Genomic DNA, 22,234 nt, shown 5'->3' with positions numbered 1-22,234 from the left:
TTATTATTATTATTATTATTATTATTATTATTGTGTGAAGGCGATGGCCTTCACACATATGTTATTCTACACCATTCTCTATTATTGTGTGAAGGCGATGGCCTTCACACATATGTTATTCTACACCATTCTCTATTATTATTGTGTGAAGGCGATGGCCTTCACACATATGTTATTCTACACCATTCTCTATTATTATTGTGTGAAGGCGATGGCCTTCACACATATGTTATTCTACACCATTCTCTATTATTATTATTATTATTATTATTATTATTATTGTGTGAAGGCGATGGCCTTCACACATATGTTATTCTACACCATTCTCTATTATTGTGTGAAGGCGATGGCCTTCACACATATGTTATTCTACACCATTCTCTATTATTGTGTGAAGGCGATGGCCTTCACACATATGTTATTCTACACCATTCTCTATTATTATTATTGTGTGAAGGCGATGGCCGTCACACACATGTTATTCTACACCATTCTCTATTATTAGTGTGAAGGTGAAGACCTTCACACTATTGTTATTGCTGTCCTTTATTATTATTATTATTAGTGTGAAGGTAAAGACCTTCACACTATTGTTATTGCTGTCCTTTATTATTATTAGTGTGAAGGTGAAGACCTTCACACTATTGTTATTGCTGTCCTTTATTGTGTGAAGGCGAAGGCCTTCACACATTGTTATTCTACTTTATTATTATTATTATTATTATTATTATTATTATTATTATTATTATTATTATTGTGTGAAGGCGATGGCCTTCACACATATGTTGTTCTACACCATTCTCTATTATTATTGTGTGAAGGCGATGGCCTTCACACATATGTTATTCTACACCATTCTCTATTATTATTGTGTGAAGGCGATGGCCTTCACACATATGTTATTCTACACCATTCTCTATTATTGTGTGAAGGCGATGGCCTTCACACATATGTTATTCTACACCATTCTCTATTATTATTATTGTGTGAAGGCGATGGCCTTCCCACATATGTTATTCTACACCATTCTCTATTATTATTATTATTGTGTGAAGGCGATGGCCTTCACACATATGCTATTCTACACCATTCTCTATTATTATTATTGTGTGAAGGCGATGGCCTTCACACATGTTATTCTACACCATTCTGTATTATTATTATTATTATTGTGTGAAGGCGATGGCCTTCACACATATGTTATTCTACACCATTCTCTATTATTATTATTGTGTGAAGGCGATGGCCTTCACACATATGTTATTCTACACCATTCTCTATTATTATTATTATTATTATTATTATTATTATTATTGTGTGAAGGCGATGGCCTTCACACATATGTTATTCTACACCATTCTCTATTATTGTGTGAAGGCGATGGCCTTCACACATATGTTATTCTACACCAGGGGTCACCAAACTTTCTTAAACCGAGAGCTACTTCCTGGGTACTGATTAAGGCAAAGGGCTACCAGTTTGACACACACTTCTGAGATAGCCAATTTGCTCAATTTGGCTTTCACTATGTGTTATTATTGTCATTTCCAGTTCACATGTAAGTGTGATTTGAACAGTAATAGCAAAAATACATTCAAATCCGTTCCAGAAGGCGGTTCGAGAAGCGTATAGGTTGAATTCCGAATCTATTTTTCCCATTACAAATAATGGAAAAATGTGTAATCCGTTTCGAGACAAAAAAACCCTGCCTTTTTTAAGCATTTTTTCATTTGCGCATATTTGTCCGATCGCGCAACTGCAGCGCACCGCCGACCGCGCAACTGCACCGCGCTGGTCGCATTATTGTGACGGAGCCGTCGCTAAAATTTAGAAAATATTTTTAAAGTCCTGATGTACTTTCCCAAATTTATGTGGACCTAAGTGCGCAGGGAGCTTAATTTGGTCCGATCACGCAACCGCAGCGCGCCGGGCGCTCAGTCACATTGCTTTAAGAGCGTCTTTGTGTTTTAGGATGGCTTTTCTGCTCCCACTTGCTTTCTTTGGAGGCATGATTAGGGGTTAATACAATCCTCAAAGTAACGAAAATACAATAACAATGGAGTCAGTCGGCATCCGGGCCGCGCGGTTGGGTTTTCTCGGGTCCTCCGGGCTCATCTCCCGAGGTTCGACCCCCAAATTTGATTCGACAACCGAAGCAAAAAAATCCATCCATCCATCCATTTTCTGAACCGCTTAGTCCCCACGGGGGTCGTGGGCGTGCTGGAGCCTATCCCAGCCGTCATCGGGCAGTAGGCGGGGGACACCCTGAACTGGTTGCCAGCCAATCGCAGGGCACACAGAGACAGACAACCAATCGCACTCACACTCACACCTAGGGACAATTTGGAGTCTTCAATCGGCCTACCAAGCATGTTTTTGGAATGTGGGAGGAAACCGGAGTGCCCGGAGAAAACCCACGCGGGCCCGGGGAGAACATGCAAACTCCACACAGGGAGGGCCGGAGGTGGAATCGAACCCGCACCCTCCTAACTGTGAGGCGGACGTGCTACCCAGTGCGCCACCGAGCCGAATCTTGAATCTTTTGTTTGAATTCCGATTTGTTCAAAATCCGAGGTTTGACCGTAAAATAAATAGATGCAGCACACTGACAAGTGGCGCTATTTGAGCCAATTTGAGAACAGTCAGGCGGGCGACTCATGCGGTCCTCACGGGCGACCTGGTGCCCGCGGGCACCGTGTTGGTGACCCCTGTTCTACACCATTCTCTATTATTATTGTGTGAAGGCGATGGCCTTCACACATATGTTATTCTACACCATTCTCTATTATTATTGTGTGAAGGCGATGGCCTTCACACATATGTTATTCTACACCATTCTCTATTATTATTATTATTATTATTATTATTATTGTGTGAAGGCGATGGCCTTCACACATATGTTATTCTACACCATTCTCTATTATTGTGTGAAGGCGATGGCCTTCACACATATGTTATTCTACACCATTCTCTATTATTGTGTGAAGGCGATGGCCTTCACACATATGTTATTCTACACCATTCTCTACTATTATTATTATTATTGTGTGAAGGCGATGGCCTTCACACATATGTTATTCTACACCATTCTCTATTATTATTGTGTGAAGGCGATGGCCTTCACACATATGTTATTCTACACCATTCTCTATTATTATTGTGTGAAGGCGATGGCCTTCACACATATGTTATTCTACACCATTCTCTATTATTATTATTGTGTGAAGGCGATGGCCTTCACACATATGTTATTCTACACCATTCTCTATTATTGTGCGAAGGCGATGGCCTTCACACATATGTTATTCTACACCATTCTCTATTATTATTATTATTGTGTGAAGGCGATGACCTTCACACATATGTTATTCTACACCATTCTCTATTATTATTATTCTTCTATTTTATTCCCGCCACTTTTTTGTCCCGCTTCTTCTTCCACATAATTCATCCGATTCACTCCGTTCCACTTTTGACGTATTCCAAATATTCACGAGATGAGTGCTTCCATTTTTCTCGTTCCGAAATTTTTCCGATTTCGCAAAATTCGCGAATTTACGACAAATTTTTCCCCATTCATTCTTAATGGCAGATTCGACATTTCACATTTATGTCTTTCCACTTTTAAATTCACGTCATTCAGCACATTCAAACCACATTCGGAATGATTCTCGACATTCCCAAAATTGCCAAATTCAAAAATTTCACATTTTCACGTTAACAATTTTGACAAAATTTCACGAAATTTCGTTTTTCACCTCTAATTTCTACATTTTTCGACCGATTCAACCCGTTCCAACTTCCAACTGTTCATCTTTTGCCTACCTATTCCACAACTTCCCACTTACAAAAAAATTCCAAATTTTCAAATTTGAAATTCAACCAAATTCTTCGTAATTTCGTTTTTCTACTCTAACTTCTACATTTTTCAACCGATTCAACCCATTCCAACTTTCAACTGTTCATCTTTTGCCTGCCTATTCCACAACTTCTCACCTACCAAAAATTCCAAAATTTCAAATTTGAAATTCAACCAAATTCTCCAAAATTTCGTTTTTCTACTCTAACTTCTACGTTTTTCAACCGATTCAACCCATTCCAACTTTCAACTGTTCATCTTTTGCCTACCTATTCCACACCTTCCCACTTACCAAAATTTCCAAATTTTCAATTTTGCAATTCAACCAAATTCTACAAAATTTGGTTTTTCTACTCTAATTTCTACATTTTTCAACCGATTCAACCCATTCCAACTTTATTCACTTTGGTCACCTCATCCTTACCATATTCACCACCTTCACCCCCACTTCCACTATGCTTACAAAATTCAACCCTTGACCCCCACTTCCAGTGTGGCGGCCATCTTGGATTGACCCTGAAGTGCTCCCAATGACCCTAGAATGAACCGGAAGTGCCCCAAATCGAACCGGAAGTGACCTTAGGTAAACAGGAAGTGACCTTAGGTAAACCGGAAGTGACCCCAAATCAAACCGGAAGTGACCTTTTTAAACCGGAAGTGACCTTATTAAACCGGAAGTGACCCCAAATAAACAGGAAGTGACCTCAGCTAGACCGGAAGTGCCTCTATTCAAACCGGAAGTGACCCAAATAGACCGGAAGTGACCCAAATCAACCCGGAAGTGAACTTATTTCAACATTAACTGCCCTAAATAGCTACATTAGGCGCTAACATTTGCTTTTTTTGTCCGATTGAACCCGTTTCAACATTTTAACCCCAAAAGTGAACCTCCTGAAGCTGTTTTTTTACGTTTTGTTCCAAATTTCAAAATATTTTGGCGCAATTGCTTTTTCTTTTAATTCCCATTCATTCTCTATGGGGATTCAACATTTGCTCTCACTTCTACATTTTTTAACCGATTCAACCCGTTCCAACATTCAACTGTTCATCCTTTGCCTGCCTATTCCACAACTTTCCACTTACCAAAATTCTCTACAATTTCGTTTTTCTACTCTTTTTTCCACATTTTTCAACCGATTCAACCCATTCCAACTTTATTCACTTTGTTTACCTTATGCTTACCATATTCACCTCCTTCACCCACACTTCCAGTGTGGCGGCCATCTTGGATTGACCCTGAAGTGCCCCCAATGAACCCAGAATGTACCGGAAGTGCCCCATATCAAGCCGCAAGTGACCTTAGGTAAACAGGAAGTGACCTTAGGTAAACCGGAAGTGACCCCAAATCAAACCGGAAGTGACCTTTTTAAACCGGAAGTGACCTTTTAAAACCGGAAGTGACCCCAAATAAACCGGAAGTGACCTCAGCTGGACCGGAAGTGCCTCTAATCAAACCGGAAGTGACCCAAATCAAACCGGAAGTGACCTTATTTCAACATTAACTGCCCTAAATAGCTACATTAGTCGCTAACTTTTGCATTTTTTGTCCGATTGAACCCGTTTCAACATTTTAACCCCAAAGGTGGACCTCCTGAAGCTGTTTTTTTTTTTTCGTTTTGTTCCAAATTTTACAATATTTTGGCGCAATTATCTTTTCTTTTAATTCCCATTCATTCTCTATGGGGATTCAATATTTGCTCTAACTTCTACATTTTTTAACCAATTCAACCCGTTCCAACATTTGACTGTTCATCTTTTGCCTACCTATTCCACAACCTCCCACTTACCAAAAATTCCAAACTTCAAATTTGAAATTCAACCAAATTCTCCAAAATTTAGTATTACACTTCTATTTTCCACATTTCTCAAGAAATTCAACTCATTTCAACATCATTCGGCATCATTCCCAAAGAAGTGATTCAAAGTCTTCGCCTTCACACGCAATTTCTCCAGAAATTGCATTTTCTAGTTATTATTATTATTCTTCTATTTTATTCCCGCCACTTTTTTGTCCCGCTTCTTCTTCCACATAATTCATCCGATTCACTCCGTTCCACTTTTGACGTATTCCAAATATTCACGAGATGAGGGCTTCCATTTTTCTTGTTCCGAAAATTTTCCGATTTCGCAAAATTCGCGAATTTACGACAAATTTTTCCCCATTCATTCTCAATGGCAGATTCGACATTTCACATTTACGTCATTCCCCTTTTAAATTCACCTCATTCAGCACATTCAAACCACATTCGGAATGATTCTCGACATTCCCAAAATTCCCAAATTCAAAAATTTCACGTTTTCACGTTAAAAATTCCGACAAAATTTCACGAAATTTCGTTTTTCACCTCTAATTTCTACATTTTTCGACCGATTGAACCCGTTCCAACTTCCAACTGTTCATCTTTTGCCTACCTATTCCACAACTTCCCACTTACAAAAAAATTCCAAATTTTCAAATTTGAAATTCAACCAAATTCTTCGTAATTTCGTTTTTCTACTCTAATTTCTACATTTTTCAACCGATTCAACCCATTCCAACTTTCAACTGTTCATCTTTTGCCTGCCTATTCCACAACTTCTCACCTATCAAAAATTCCAAAATTTCAAATTTGAAATTCAACCAAATTCTCCAAAATTTCGTTTTTCTACTCTAACTTCTACGTTTTTCAACCGATTCAACCCATTCCAACTTTCAACTGTTCATCTTTTGCCTACCTATTCCACACCTTCCCACTTACCAAAATTTCCAAATTTTCAATTTTGAAATTCAACCAAATTCTACAAAATTTGGTTTTTCTACTCTAATTTCTACATTTTTCAACCGATTCAACCCATTCCAACTTTATTCACTTTGGTCACCTCATCCTTACCATATTCACCCCCTTCACCCCCACTTCCACTATGCTTACAAAATTCAACCCTTGACCCCCACTTCCAGTGTGGCGGCCATCTTGGATCGACCCTGAAGTGCTCCCAATGAACCTAGAATGAACCGGAAGTGGCCCAAATCAAACCGGAAGTGACCTTAGGTAAACAGGAAGTGACCTCAGGTAAACCGGAAGTGACCCCAAATCAAACCGGAAGTGACCTTTTTAAACCGGAAGTGACCTTTTTAAACCGGAAGTGACCCCAAATAAACCGGAAGTGACCTCAGCTGGACCGGAAGTGCCTCTAATCAGACCGGAAGTGACCCAAATAGACCGGAAGTGACCCAAATCAACCCGGAAGTGAACTTATTTCAACATTAACTGCCATAAATAGCTACATTAGGCGCTAACTTTTGCATTTTTTGTCCGATTGAACCCGTTTCAACATTTTAACCCCAAAAGTGAACCTCCTGAAGCTGTTTTTTTACGTTTTGTTCCAAATTTCAAAATATTTTGGCGCAATTGCTTTTTCTTTTAATTCCCATTCATTCTCTATGGGGATTCAACATTTGCTCTCACTTCTACATTTTTTAACCGATTCAACCCGTTCCAACATTCAACTGTTCATCCTTTGCCTGCCTATTCCACAACTTTCCACTTACCAAAAATTCCAAAAATCAAATTTGAAATTCAACCATATTCTCAAAAATTTAGTATTACACTTCTATTTTCCACATTTCTCAAGAAATTCAACTCATTTCAACATCATTCGGCATCATTCCCCAAGAAGTGATTCAAAGTCTTCGCCTTCACACGCAATTTCTCCAGAAATTGCATTTTCTAGTTATTATTATTATTATATTTTATTCTCCACACTTTTTTGTCCCGCTTCTTCTTCCACATAGTTCATCCGATTCACTCCGTTCCACTTTTCACGCGTTCCAAATATTCACGAGATGAGCGCTTCCATTTTTCTCGTTCCGAAAATTTTCCGATTTCGCAAAATTCGCGAACTTACGACAAATTTTTCCCCATTCATTCTTAATGGCAGATTCGACATTTCACATTTACATCATTCCACTTTTTTCTACATTGTTCAACCGATTCAACTCATTCCAACTTTCAACTGTTCATCTTTTGCCTACCTATTCCACAACTTCCCACTTACCAAAAATTCCAAATTTGAAATTCAACCAAATTCTCCAAAATTTCGTTTTTCCACTGTAACTTTTACGTTTTTCAACCGATTCAACCCATTCCAACTTTCAACTGTTCATCTTTTTCTAACTATTCCACAACTTCCAACTTATGAAAAATTCCAAATTTTCAAATTTGGAATTCAACCAAATTCTCAAAAATTTTGTTTTTCTACTCTAATTTCTACATTTTTCAACCGATTCAACTCATTCCAACTTTCAACTGTTCATGTTTTGCCTACCTATTCCACAACTTCCCGTTTACCAAAAATTCCAAATTTGAAATTCAACCAAATCTTTCTAAATTTCGTTTTTCTACTCTAATTTCTACATTGTTCAACCGATTCAACTCATTCCAACTTTCAACTGTTCATCTTTTGCCTATCTATTCCACAACTTCCCACTTACCAAAAATTCCATATTTGAAATTCAACCAAATTCTCCAACATTTTGTTTTTCTACTCTAATTTCTACATTGTTCAACCGATTCAACCCATTCCAACTTTCAACTCTTCATCTTTTGCCTACCTATTCCACAACTTCCGACTTACCAAAAATTCCAAATTTGAAATTCAACCAAAATCTCCAAAATTTCGTTTTTCTACTCTAATTTCTACATTGTTCAACCGATTCAACCCGTTCCAACTTTCAACTCTTCATCTTTTGCCTACCTATTCCACAACTTCCCACTTACCAAAAATTCCAAATTTGAAATTCAACCAAATTCTCAAACATTTGGTTTTTCTTCTCTAATCTTTACATTGTGAAACCGATTCAATCCATTCCAACTTTCAACTTTACATCTTTTGCTTACCTATTTCACAACTTCCCACTTACCAAAATTTCCAAATTTGGAATTCAACCAAATTCTCAAAAATTTTGTTTTTCTACTCTAATTTCTACATTTTTTAACCGATTCAACTCATTCCAACTTTCAACTGTTCATGTTTTGCCTACCTATTCCACAACTTCCCGTTTACCAAAAATTCCAAATTTGAAATTCAACCAAATTCTCCAAAATTTCGTTTTTCTAATCTAATTTCTACATTGTTCAACCGATTCAACCCATTCCAACTTTCAACTCTTCATCTTTTGCCTACCTATTCCACAACTTCCCACTTACCAAAAATTCCATATTTGAAATTCAACCAAATTCTCCAACATTTTGTTTTTCTACTCTAATTTCTACATTGTTCAACCGATTCAACCCATTCCAACTTTCAACTCTTCATCTTTTGCCTACCTATTCCACAACTTCCCACTTACCAAAAATTCCATATTTGAAATTCAACCAAATTCTCCAACATTTTGTTTTTCTACTCTAATTTCTACATTGTTCAACCGATTCAACCCATTCCAACTTTCAACTCTTCATCTTTTGCCTACCTATTCCACAACTTCCCACTTACCAAAAATTAAAAATTAAAAATTTGAAATTCAACCAAATTCTCAAACATTTTGTTTTTCTACTCTAATCTTTACATTGTGCAACCGATTCAATCCATTCCAACTTTCAACTTTTCATCTTTTGCTTACCTATTTCACAACTTCCCACTTACCAAAAATTCCAAATTTGAAATTCAACCAAATTCGGAAAAATTTCGTTTTTCGACTCTAATTTGTACATTTTTCAACCGATTCAACCCATTCCAACTTTCAACTCTTCATCTTTTTCCTACCTATTCCCCAAATTTCCACTTGCCATAAATTCCACATTTTAAGATTTTAAACTCAACCAAATTCTCCAAAATTCTGAAATTCCACCAAATTCTCCAAAATTCCGTTTTTCACCTCTATTTTCTACATTTCTCAAGTAATTCAACTCGTTTCAGCATAATTCGCCAGCATTCCCCAAGAAGTGATTCAAAGTCTTCGCCTTCACACGCAATTTCTCCAGAAATTGCATTTTCTAGTTATTATTATTCTTCTATTTTATTCCCGCCACTTTTTTGTCCCGCTTCTTCTTCCACATAATTCATCCGATTCACTCCGTTCCACTTTTGACGTATTCCAAATATTCACGAGATGAGCGCTTCCATTTTTCTCGTTCCGAAAATTTTCCGATTTCGCAAAATTCGCGAATTTACGACAAATTTTTCCCCATTCATTCTCAATGGCAGATTCGACATTTCACATTTACGTCATTCCCCTTTTACATTCACCTCATTCAGCACATTCAAACCACATTCGGAATGATTCTCGACATTCCCAAAATTCCCAAATTCAAAAATTTCACGTTTTCTCGTTAAAAATTCCGACAAAATTTCACGAAATTTCGTTTTTCACCTCTAATTTCTACATTTTTCGACCGATTCAACCCGTTCCAACTTCCAACTGTTCATCTTTTGCCTACCTATTCCACAACTTCCCACTTACAAAAAAATTCCAAATTTTCAAATTTGAAATTCAACCAAATTCTTCGTAATTTCGTTTTTCTACTCTAACTTCTACATTTTTCAACCGATTCAACCCATTCCAACTTTCAACTGTTCATCTTTTGCCTGCCTATTCCACAACTTCTCACCTACCAAAAATTCCAAAATTTCAAATTTGAAATTCAACCAAATTCTCCAAAATTTCGTTTTTCTACTCTAACTTCTACGTTTTTCAACCGATTCAACCCATTCCAACTTTCAACTGTTCATCTTTTGCCTACCTATTCCACACCTTCCCACTTACCAAAATTTCCAAATTTTCAATTTTGAAATTCAACCAAATTCTACAAAATTTGGTTTTTCTACTCTAATTTCTACATTTTTCAACCGATTCAACCCATTCCAACTTTATTCACTTTGGTCACCTCATCCTTACCATATTCACCCCCTTCACCCCCACTTCCACTATGCTTACACAATTCAACCCTTGACCCCCACTTCCAGTGTGGCGGCCATCTTGGATTGACCCTGAAGTGCTCCCAATGACCCTAGAATGAACCGGAAGTGCCCCAAATCGAACCGGAAGTGACCTTAGGTAAACAGGAAGTGACCTTAGGTAAACCGGAAGTGACCCCAAATCAAACCGGAAGTGACCTTTTTAAACCGGAAGTGACCTTATTAAACCGGAAGTGACCCCAAATAAACAGGAAGTGACCTCAGCTAGACCGGAAGTGCCTCTATTCAAACCGGAAGTGACCCAAATAGACCGGAAGTGACCCAAATCAACCCGGAAGTGAACTTATTTCAACATTAACTGCCCTAAATAGCTACATTAGGCGCTAACATTTGCTTTTTTTGTCCGATTGAACCCGTTTCAACATTTTAACCCCAAAAGTGAACCTCCTGAACCTGTTTTTTTACGTTTTGTTTCAAATTTCAAAATATTTTGGCGCAATTGCTTTTTCTTTTAATTCCCATTCATTCTCTATGGGGATTCAACATTTGCTCTCACTTCTACATTTTTTAACCGATTCAACCCGTTCCAACATTCAACTGTTCATCCTTTGCCTGCCTATTCCACAACTTTCCACTTACCAAAAATTCTCTACAATTTCGTTTTTCTACTCTTTTTTCCACATTTTTCAACCGATTCAACCCATTCCAACTTTATTCACTTTGTTTACCTTATGCTTACCATATTCACCTCCTTCACCCACACTTCCAGTGTGGCGGCCATCTTGGATTGACCCGGAAGTGCCCCCAATGAACCCAGAATGTACCGGAAGTGCCCCATATCAAACCGCAAGTGACCTTAGGTAAACAGGAAGTGACCTTAGGTAAACCGGAAGTGACCCCAAATCAAACCGGAAGTGCCTCTACTCAAACCGGAAGTGACCCAAATAGACCGGAAGTGACCCAAATCACCCCGGAAGTGACCTTATTTCAACATTAACTGCCCTAAATAGCTACATTAGTCGCTAACTTTTGCATTTTTTGTCCGATTGAACCCATTTCAACATTTTAACTCCAAAAGTGAACCTCCTGAAGCTATTTATTTTCGTTTTGTTCCAAATTTCAAAATATTTTGGCGCAATTGCTTTTTCTTTTAATTCCCATTCATTCTCTATGGAGATTCAACATTTGCTTTCACGTCTACATTTTTTAACCGATTCAACCCGTTCCAACATTCAACTGTTCATCTTTTCCCTACCTATTCCACAACCTCCCACTTACCACAAATTCCAAACTTCAAATTTGAAATTCAACCAAATTCTCCAAAATTTAGTATTACACTTCTATTTTCCACATTTCTCAAGAAATTCAACTCATTTCAACATCATTCGCCATCATTCCCCAAGAAGTGATTCAAAGTCTTCGCCTTCACACGCAATTTCTCCAGAAATTGCATTTTCTAGTTGTGTGAAGGCGATGGCCTTCACACATATGTTATTCTACACCATTCTCTATTATTATTATTATTATTCTTCTATTTTATTCCCGCCACTTTTTTGTCCCGCTTCTTCTTCCACATAATTCATCCGATTCACTCCGTTCCACTTTTGACGTATTCCAAATATTCACGAGATGAGCGCTTCCATTTTTCTCGTTCCGAAAATTTTCCGATTTCGCAAAATTCGCGAATTTACGACAAATTTTTCCCCATTCATTCTCAATGGCAGATTCGACATTTCACATTTACGTCATTCCCCTTTTAAATTCACCTCATTCAGCACATTCAAACCACATTCGGAATGATTCTCGACATTCCCAAAATTCCCAAATTCAAAAATTTCACGTTTTCACGTTAAAAATTCCGACAAAATTTCACGAAATTTCGTTTTTCACCTCTAATTTCTACATTTTTCGACCGATTCAACCCATTCCAACTTCCAACTGTTCGTCTTTTGCCTACCTATTCCACAACTTCCCACTTACAAAAAAATTCCAAATTTTCAAATTTGAAATTCAACCAAATTCTTCGTAATTTCATTTTTCTACTCTAATTTCTACATTTTTCAACCGATTCAACCCATTCCAACTTTCAACTGTTCATCTTTTGCCTGCCTATTCCACAACTTCTCACATACCAAATATTCAAAATTTTCAAATTTGAAATTCAACCAAATTCTACAAAATTTTGTTTTTTTACTCTGACTTCTACGTTTTTCAACCGATTCAACCCATTCCAACTTTCAACTGTTCATCTTTTGCCTGCCTATTCCACAACTTCTCACCTACCAAAAACTCCAAATTTTTAAATTTGAAATTCAACCAAATTCTCCAAAATTTCGTTCTTCTACTCTAACTTCTACATTTTTCAACCGATTCAACTCATTCCAACTTTCAACTGTTCATCTTTTGCCAACCTATTCCACAACTTCCCATTTGCCAAAAATTCCAAATTTGAAATTCAACCAAATTTTTCTAAATTTCGTTTTTCTACTCTAATTTCTACATTTTTCAACCGATTCTACCCATTCCAACTTTCAACTGTTCATCTTTTGCCTACCTATTGCACAACGTCCCACCTACCAAAAATTCCAAATTTGAAATTCAACCAAATTACCCAGAATTTCATTTTTCTACTCTAATTTCTACATTGTTCAACCGATTTAACCCATTCCAACTTTCAACTGTTCATCTTTTGCCTACCTATTCCACAACTTCCCGTTTACCAAAAATTCCAAATTTGAAATTTAACCAAGTTTTTCAAAATTTCGTTTTTCTACTCTAATTTCTACATTTTTCAACCAATTCTACCCATTCCAACTTTCAACTGTTCATCTTTTGCCTACCTATTCCACAACTTCCCACTGATCAAAAATTCCAAATTTGAAATTCAACCAAATTCTCCAAATTTTCGTTTTTCGACTCTAATTTCTACATTTTTCAACTTATTCAACTCATTCCAACTTTCAACTGTTCATCTTTTGCCAACCTATTCCACAACTTCCCATTTGCCAAAAATTCCAAATTTGAAATTCAACCAAATTTTTCTAAATTTCGTCTTTCTACTCTAATTTCTACATTTTTCAACCGATTCTACCCATTCCAACTTTCAACTGTTCATCATTTTTCTACCTATTCCACAACTTTCTACTTACCAAAAATTCCAAACTTTCAAATTTGAAATTCAACCAAATTCTCCAAAATTTAGGATTACACTTCTATTTTCTCAAGAAATTCAACTCATTTCAACATCATTCGGCATCATTCCCCAAGAAGTGATTCAAAGTCTTCGCCTTCACACGCAATTTCTCCAGAAATTGCATTTTCTAGTTATTATTATTATTATATTTTATTCTCCACACTTTTTTGTCCCGCTTCTTCTTCCACATAATTCATCCGATTCACTCCGTTCCACTTTTGACGTATTCCAAATATTCACGAGATGAGCGCTTCCATTTTTCTCGTTCCGAAAATTTTCCGATTTCGCAAAATTCGCGAATTTACGACAAATTTTTCCCCATTCATTCTCAATGGCAGATTCTACATTTCACATTTACGTCATTCCCCTTTTAAATTCACCTCATTCAGCACATTCAAACCACATTCGGAATGATTCTCGACATTCTCAAAATTCCCAAATTCAAAAATTTCACGTTTTCACGTTAAAAATTCCGACAAAATTTCACGAAATTTCGTTTTTCACCTCTAGTTTCTACATTTTTCAACCGATTCAACCCATTCCAATTTTCAACTGTTCATCTTTTGCCTGCCTATTCCACAACTTCTCACCTACCAAAAATTCCAAAATTTCAAATTTGAAATTCAACCAAATTCTCCAAAATTTCGTTTTTCTACTCTAACTTCTACGTTTTTCAACCGATTCAACCCATTCCAACTTTCAACTGTTCATCTTTTGCCTACCTATTCCACACCTTCCCACTTACCAAAATTTCCAAATTTTCAATTTTGAAATTCAACCAAATTCTACAAAATTTGGTTTTTCTACTCTAATTTCTACATTTTTCAACCGATTCAACCCATTCCAACTTTATTCACTTTGGTCACCTCATCCTTACCATATTCACCCCCTTCACCCCCACTTCCACTATGCTTACACAATTCAACCCTTGACCCCCACTTCCAGTGTGGCGGCCATCTTGGATTGACCCTGAAGTGCTCCCAATGACCCTAGAATGAACCGGAAGTGCCCCGAATCGAACCGGAAGTGACCTTAGGTAAACAGGAAGTGACCTTAGGTAAACCGGAAGTGACCCCAAATCAAACCGGAAGTGACCTTTTTAAACCGGAAGTGACCTTTTTAAACCGGAAGTGACCCCAAATAAACCGGAAGTGACCTCAGCTAGACCGGAAGTGCCTCTAATCAGACCGGAAGTGACCCAAATAGACCGGAAGTGACCCAAATCAACCCGGAAGTGAACTTATTTCAACATTAACTGCCATAAATAGCTACATTAGGCGCTAACTTTTGCATTTTTTGTCCGATTGAACCCGTTTCAACATTTTAACCCCAAAAGTGAACCTCCTGAAGCTGTTTTTTTACGTTTTGTTCCAAATTTCAAAATATTTTGGCGCAATTGCTTTTTCTTTTAATTCCCATTCATTCTCTATGGAGATTCAACATTTGCTCTCACGTCTACATTTTTTAACCGATTCAACCCGTTCCAACATTCAACTGTTCATCTTTTGCCTACCTATTCCACAACCTCCCACTTACCACAAATTCCAAACTTCAAATTTGAAATTCAACCAAATTCTCCAAAATTTAGTATTACACTTCTATTTTCCACATTTCTCAAGAAATTCAACTCATTTCAACATCATTCGCCATCATTCCCCAAGAAGTGATTCAAAGTCTTCGCCTTCACACGCAATTTCTCCAGAAATTGCATTTTCTAGTTGTGTGAAGGCGATGGCCTTCACACATATGTTATTCTACACCATTCTCTATTATTGTGTGAAGGCGATGGCCTTCACACATATGTTATTCTACACCATTCTCTATTATTATTATTGTGTGAAGGCGATGGCCTTCACACATATGTTATTCTACACCATTCTCTATTATTATTATTATTATTGTGTGAAGGCGATGGCCTTCACACATATGTTATTCTACACCATTCTCTATTATTATTATTATTATTATATTTTATTCTCCACACTTTTTTGTCCCGCTTCTTCTTCCACATAATTCATCCGATTCACTCCGTTCCACTTTTGACGTATTCCAAATATTCACGAGATGAGCGCTTCCATTTTTCTCGTTCCGAAAATTTTCCGATTTCGCAAAATTCGCGAATTTACGACAAATTTTTCCCCATTCATTCTCAATGGCAGATTCGACATTTCACATTTACGTCATTCCCCTTTTAAATTCACCTCATTCAGCACATTCAAACCACATTCGGAATGATTCTCGACATTCCCAAAATTCCCAAATTCAAAAATTTCACGTTTTCACGTTAAAAATTTCGACAAAATTTCACAAAATTCCGTTTTTCACCTCTAATTTCTACAATTTTTGACCGATTCAACCCATTCCAACTTTCAACTGTTCATCTTTTTCCTACCTATTCCACACCTTCCCACTTACCAAAATTTCCAAATTTTCAATTTTGAAATTCACACCAAATTCTACAAAATTTCGTTTTTCCACTCTAATTTCTACATTTTTCAACCGATTCAACCCATTCCAACTTTATTCACTTTGGTCACCTCATCCTTACCATATTCACCCCTTCACCCCCACTTCCACTATGCTTACACAATTCAACCCTTGACCCCCACTTCCAGTATGGCGGCCATCTTGGATTGACCCTGAAGTGCTCCCAATGAACCTAGAATGAACCGGAAGTGCCCCAAATAAAACCGGAAGTGACCTTAGGTAAACAGGAAGTGACCTCAGGTAAACCGGAAGTGACCCCAAATCAAACCGGAAGTGACCTTTTTAAACCGGAAGTGACCTTTTTAAACCGGAAGTGACCCCAAATAAACCGGAAGTGACCTCAGCTAGACCGGAAGTGCCTCTAATCAGACCGGAAGTGACCCAAATAGACCGTAATGACCCAAATCAACCCGGAAGTGAACTTATTTCAACATTAACTGCCATAAATAGCTACATTAGGCGCTAACTTTTGCATTTTTTGTCCGATTGAACCCGTTTCAACATTTTAACCCCAAAAGCGAACCTCCTGAAGCTGTTTTTTTACGTTTTGTTCCAAATTTCAAAATATTTTGGCGCAATTGCTTTTTCTTTTAATTCCCATTCATTCTCTATGGGGATTCAACATTTGCTCTCACTTCTACATTTTTTAACCGATTCAACCCGTTCCAACATTCAACTGTTCATCCTTTGCCTGCCTATTCCACAACTTTCCACTTACCAAAAATTCTCTACAATTTCGTTTTTCTACTCTTTTTTCCACATTTTTCAACCGATTCAACCCATTCCAACTTTATTCACTTTGTTTACCTTATGCTTACCATATTCACCTCCTTCACCCACACTTCCAGTGTGGCGGCCATCTTGGATTGACCCGGAAGTGCCCCCAATGAACCCAGAATGTACCGGAAGTGCCCCATATCAAACCGCAAGTGACCTTAGGTAAACAGGAAGTGACCTTAGGTAAACCGGAAGTGACCCCAAATCAAACCGGAAGTGACCTTTTTAAACCGGAAGTGACTTTTTTAAACCGGAAGTGACCCCAAATAAACCGGAAGTGACCTCGGCTAGACCGGAAGTGCCTCTACTCAAACCGGAAGTGACCCAAATAGACCGGAAGTGACCCAAATCACCCCGGAAGTGACCTTATTTCAACATTAACTGCCCTAAATAGCTACATTAGTCGCTAACTTTTGCATTTTTTGTCCGATTGAACCCATTTCAACATTTTAACTCCAAAAGTGAACCTCCTGAAGCTATTTATTTTCGTTTTGTTCCAAATTTCAAAATATTTTGGCGCAATTGCTTTTTCTTTTGATTCCCATTCATTCTCTATGGAGATTCAACATTTGCTCTCACGTCTACATTTTTTAACCGATTCAACCCGTTCCAACATTCAACTGTTCATCTTTTGCCTACCTATTCCACAACCTCCCACTTACCACAAATTCCAAACTTCAAATTTGAAATTCAACCAAATTCTCCAAAATTTAGTATTACACTTCTATTTTCCACATTTCTCAAGAAATTCAACTCATTTCAACATCATTCGCCATCATTCCCCAAGAAGTGATTCAAAGTCTTCGCCTTCACACGCAATTTCTCCAGAAATTGCATTTTCTAGTTATTATTATTCTTCTATTTTATTCTCCACACTTTTTTGTCCCGCTTCTTCTTCCACATAGTTCATCCGATTCACTCCGTTCCACTTTTGATGTATTCCAAATATTCACGAGATGAGCGCTTCCATTTTTCTCGTTCCGAAAATTTTCCGATTTCGCAAAATTCGCGAATTTACGACAAATTTTTCCCCATTCATTCTCAATGGCAGATTCGACATTTCACATTTACGTCATTCCCCTTTTAAATTCACCTCATTCAGCACATTCAAACCACATTCGGAATGATTCTCGACATTCCCAAAATTCCCAAATTCAAAAATTTCACGTTTTCACGTTAAAAATTCCGACAAAATTTCACGAAATTTCGTTTTTCACCTCTAATTTCTACATTTTTCGACCGATTCAACCCGTTCCAACTTCCAACTGTTCATCTTTTGCCTACCTATTCCACAACTTCCCACTTACAAAAAAATTCCAAATTTTCAAATTTGAAATTCAACCAAATTCTTCGTAATTTCGTTTTTCTACTCTAATTTCTACATTTTTCAACCGATTCAACCCATTCCAACTTTCAACTGTTCATCTTTTGCCTGCCTATTCCACAACTTCTCACCTATCAAAAATTCCAAAATTTCAAATTTGAAATTCAACCGAATTCTCCAAAATTTCGTTTTTCTACTCTAACTTCTACGTTTTTCAACCGATTCAACCCATTCCAACTTTCAACTGTTCATCTTTTGCCTACCTATTCCACACCTTCCCACTTACCAACATTTCCAAATTTTCAATTTTGAAATTCAACCAAATTCTACAAAATTTGGTTTTTCTACTCTAATTTCTACATTTTTCAACCGATTCAACCCATTCCAACTTTATTCACTTTGGTCACCTCATCCTTACCATATTCACCCCCTTCACCCCCACTTCCACTATGCTTACAAAATTCAACCCTTGACCCCCACTTCCAGTGTGGCGGCCATCTTGGATTGACCCTGAAGTGCTCCCAATGAACCTAGAATGAACCGGAAGTGGCCCAAATCAAACCGGAAGTGACCTTAGGTAAACAGGAAGTGACCTCAGGTAAACCGGAAGTGACCCCAAATCAAACCGGAAGTGACCTTTTTAAACCGGAAGTGACCTTTTTAAACCGGAAGTGACCCCAAATAAACCGGAAGTGACCTCAGCTGGACCGGAAGTGCCTCTAATCAGACCGGAAGTGACCCAAATGGACCGGAAGTGACCCAAATCAACCCGGAAGTGAACTTATTTCAACATTAACTGCCATAAATAGCTACATTAGGCGCTAACTTTTGCATTTTTTGTCCGATTGAACCCGTTTCAACATTTTAACCCCAAAAGTGAACCTCCTGAAGCTGTTTTTTTTACGTTTTGTTCCAAATTTCAAAATATTTTGGCGCAATTGCTTTTTCTTTTAATTCCCATTCATTCTCTATGGGGATTCAACATTTGCTCTCACTTCTACATTTTTTAACCGATTCAACCCGTTCCAACATTCAACTGTTCATCCTTTGCCTGCCTATTCCACAACTTTCCACTTACCAAAAATTCCAAAAATCAAATTTGAAATTCAACCATATTCTCAAAAATTTAGTATTACACTTCTATTTTCCACATTTCTCAAGAAATTCAACTCATTTCAACATCATTCGGCATCATTCCCCAAGAAGTGATTCAAAGTCTTCGCCTTCACACGCAATTTCTCCAGAAATTGCATTTTCTAGTTATTATTATTGTGTGAAGGCGATGGCCTTCACACATATGTTATTCTACACCATTCTCTATTATTATTATTATTATTATTCTTCTATTTTATTCTCCACACTTTTTTGTCCCGCTTCTTCTTCCACATAGTTCATCCGATTCACTCCGTTCCACTTTTGATGTATTCCAAATATTCACGAGATGAGCGCTTCCATTTTTCTCGTTCCGAAAATTTTCCGATTTCGCAAAATTCGCGAATTTACGACAAATTTTTCCCCATTCATTCTCAATGGCAGATTCGACATTTCACATTTACGTCATTCCCCTTTTAAATTCACCTCATTCAGCACATTCAAACCACATTCGGAATGATTCTCGACATTCCCAAAATTCCCAAATTCAAAAATTTCACGTTTTCACGTTAAAAATTCCGACAAAATTTCACGAAATTTCGTTTTTCACCTCTAATTTCTACATTTTTCGACCGATTCAACCCGTTCCAACTTCCAACTGTTCATCTTTTGCCTACCTATTCCACAACTTCCCACTTACAAAAAAATTCCAAATTTTCAAATTTGAAATTCAACCAAATTTTTCGTAATTTCGTTTTTCTACTCTAATTTCTACATTTTTCAACCGATTCAACCCATTCCAACTTTCAACTGTTCATCTTTTGCCTGCCTATTCCACAACTTCTCACCTATCAAAAATTCCAAAATTTCAAATTTGAAATTCAACCAAATTCTTTAAAATTTCGTTTTTCTACTCTAACTTCTACGTTTTTCAACCGATTCAACCCATTCCAACTTTCAACTGTTCATCTTTTGCCTACCTATTCCACACCTTCCCACTTACCAAAATTTCCAAATTTTCAATTTTGAAATTCAACCAAATTCTACAAAATTTGGTTTTTCTACTCTAATTTCTACATTTTTCAACCGATTCAACCCATTCCAACTTTATTCACTTTGGTCACCTCATCCTTACCATATTCACCCCCTTCACCCCCACTTCCACTATGCTTACAAAATTCAACCCTTGACCCCCACTTCCAGTGTGGCGGCCATCTTGGATTGACCCTGAAGTGCTCCCAATGAACCTAGAATGAACCGGAAGTGGCCCAAATCAAACCGGAAGTGACCTTAGGTAAACAGGAAGTGACCTCAGGTAAACCGGAAGTGACCCCAAATCAAACCGGAAGTGACCTTTTTAAACCGGAAGTGACCTTTTTAAACCGGAAGTGACCCCAAATAAACCGGAAGTGACCTCAGCTGGACCGGAAGTGCCTCTAATCAGACCGGAAGTGACCCAAATGGACCGGAAGTGACCCAAATCAACCCGGAAGTGAACTTATTTCAACATTAACTGCCATAAATAGCTACATTAGGCGCTAACTTTTGCATTTTTTGTCCGATTGAACCCGTTTCAACATTTTAACCCCAAAAGTGAACCTCCTGAAGCTGTTTTTTTACGTTTTGTTCCAAATTTCAAAATATTTTGGCGCAATTGCTTTTTCTTTTAATTCCCATTCATTCTCTATGGGGATTCAACATTTGCTCTCACTTCTACATTTTTTAACCGATTCAACCCGTTCCAACATTCAACTGTTCATCCTTTGCCTGCCTATTCCACAACTTTCCACTTACCAAAAATTCCAAAAATCAAATTTGAAATTCAACCATATTCTCAAAAATTTAGTATTACACTTCTATTTTCCACATTTCTCAAGAAATTCAACTCATTTCAACATCATTCGGCATCATTCCCCAAGAAGTGATTCAAAGTCTTCGCCTTCACACGCAATTTCTCCAGAAATTGCATTTTCTAGTTATTATTATTATTCTTCTATTTTATTCTCCACACTTTTTTGTCCCGCTTCTTCTTCCACATAGTTCATCCGATTCACTCCGTTCCACTTTTGACGCGTTCCAAATATTCACGAGATGAGCGCTTCCATTTTTCTCGTTCCGAAAATTTTCCGATTTCGCAAAATTCGCGAACTTACGACAAATTTTTCCCCATTCATTCTTAATGGCAGATTCGACATTTCACATTTACATCATTCCACTTTTTTCTACATTGTTCAACCGATTCAACTCATTCCAACTTTCAACTGTTCATCTTTTGCCTACCTATTCCACAACTTCCCACTTACCAAAAATTCCAAATTTGAAATTCAACCAAATTCTCCAAAATTTCGTTTTTCCACTCTAACTTTTACGTTTTTCAACCGATTCAACCCATTCCAACTTTCAACTGTTCATCTTTTTCTAACTATTCCACAACTTCCAACTTATGAAAAATTCCAAATTTTCAAATTTGGAATTCAACCAAATTCTCAAAAATTTTGTTTTTCTACTCTAATTTCTACATTTTTCAACCGATTCAACTCATTCCAACTTTCAACTGTTCATGTTTTGCCTACCTATTCCACAACTTCCCGTTTACCAAAAATTCCAA

General features: G+C 37.3%; 1 protein-coding gene and 1 long non-coding RNA gene across 11 annotated transcripts in view; one reads left to right on the top strand and one right to left on the bottom strand.

Moving 5' to 3' along the window:
- The window catches only part of ehmt1a (euchromatic histone-lysine N-methyltransferase 1a), a 103,515-nt gene that overhangs the window by 7,458 nt on the left and 73,823 nt on the right, over positions 1 to 22,234 (top strand). The gene's annotated exons all lie outside the window — the stretch shown is intronic.
- On the bottom strand, positions 6,478 to 13,526 carry LOC137840137 (uncharacterized). The gene is made up of 2 exons (XR_011086604.1): positions 9,309 to 13,526; positions 6,478 to 8,164 (listed from the first exon to the last, which is right to left on the bottom strand). It is a non-coding gene; the product is annotated as an uncharacterized lncRNA (long non-coding RNA).

This window comes from Syngnathus scovelli, chromosome 3 (assembly GCF_024217435.2).
Source record: "Syngnathus scovelli strain Florida chromosome 3, RoL_Ssco_1.2, whole genome shotgun sequence".
Lineage (NCBI taxonomy): Eukaryota > Metazoa > Chordata > Actinopteri > Syngnathiformes > Syngnathidae > Syngnathus > Syngnathus scovelli.
The sequence above is the reverse complement of the archived record's forward strand: the minus strand, read 5'-3'. Positions and strand labels throughout refer to the sequence as shown.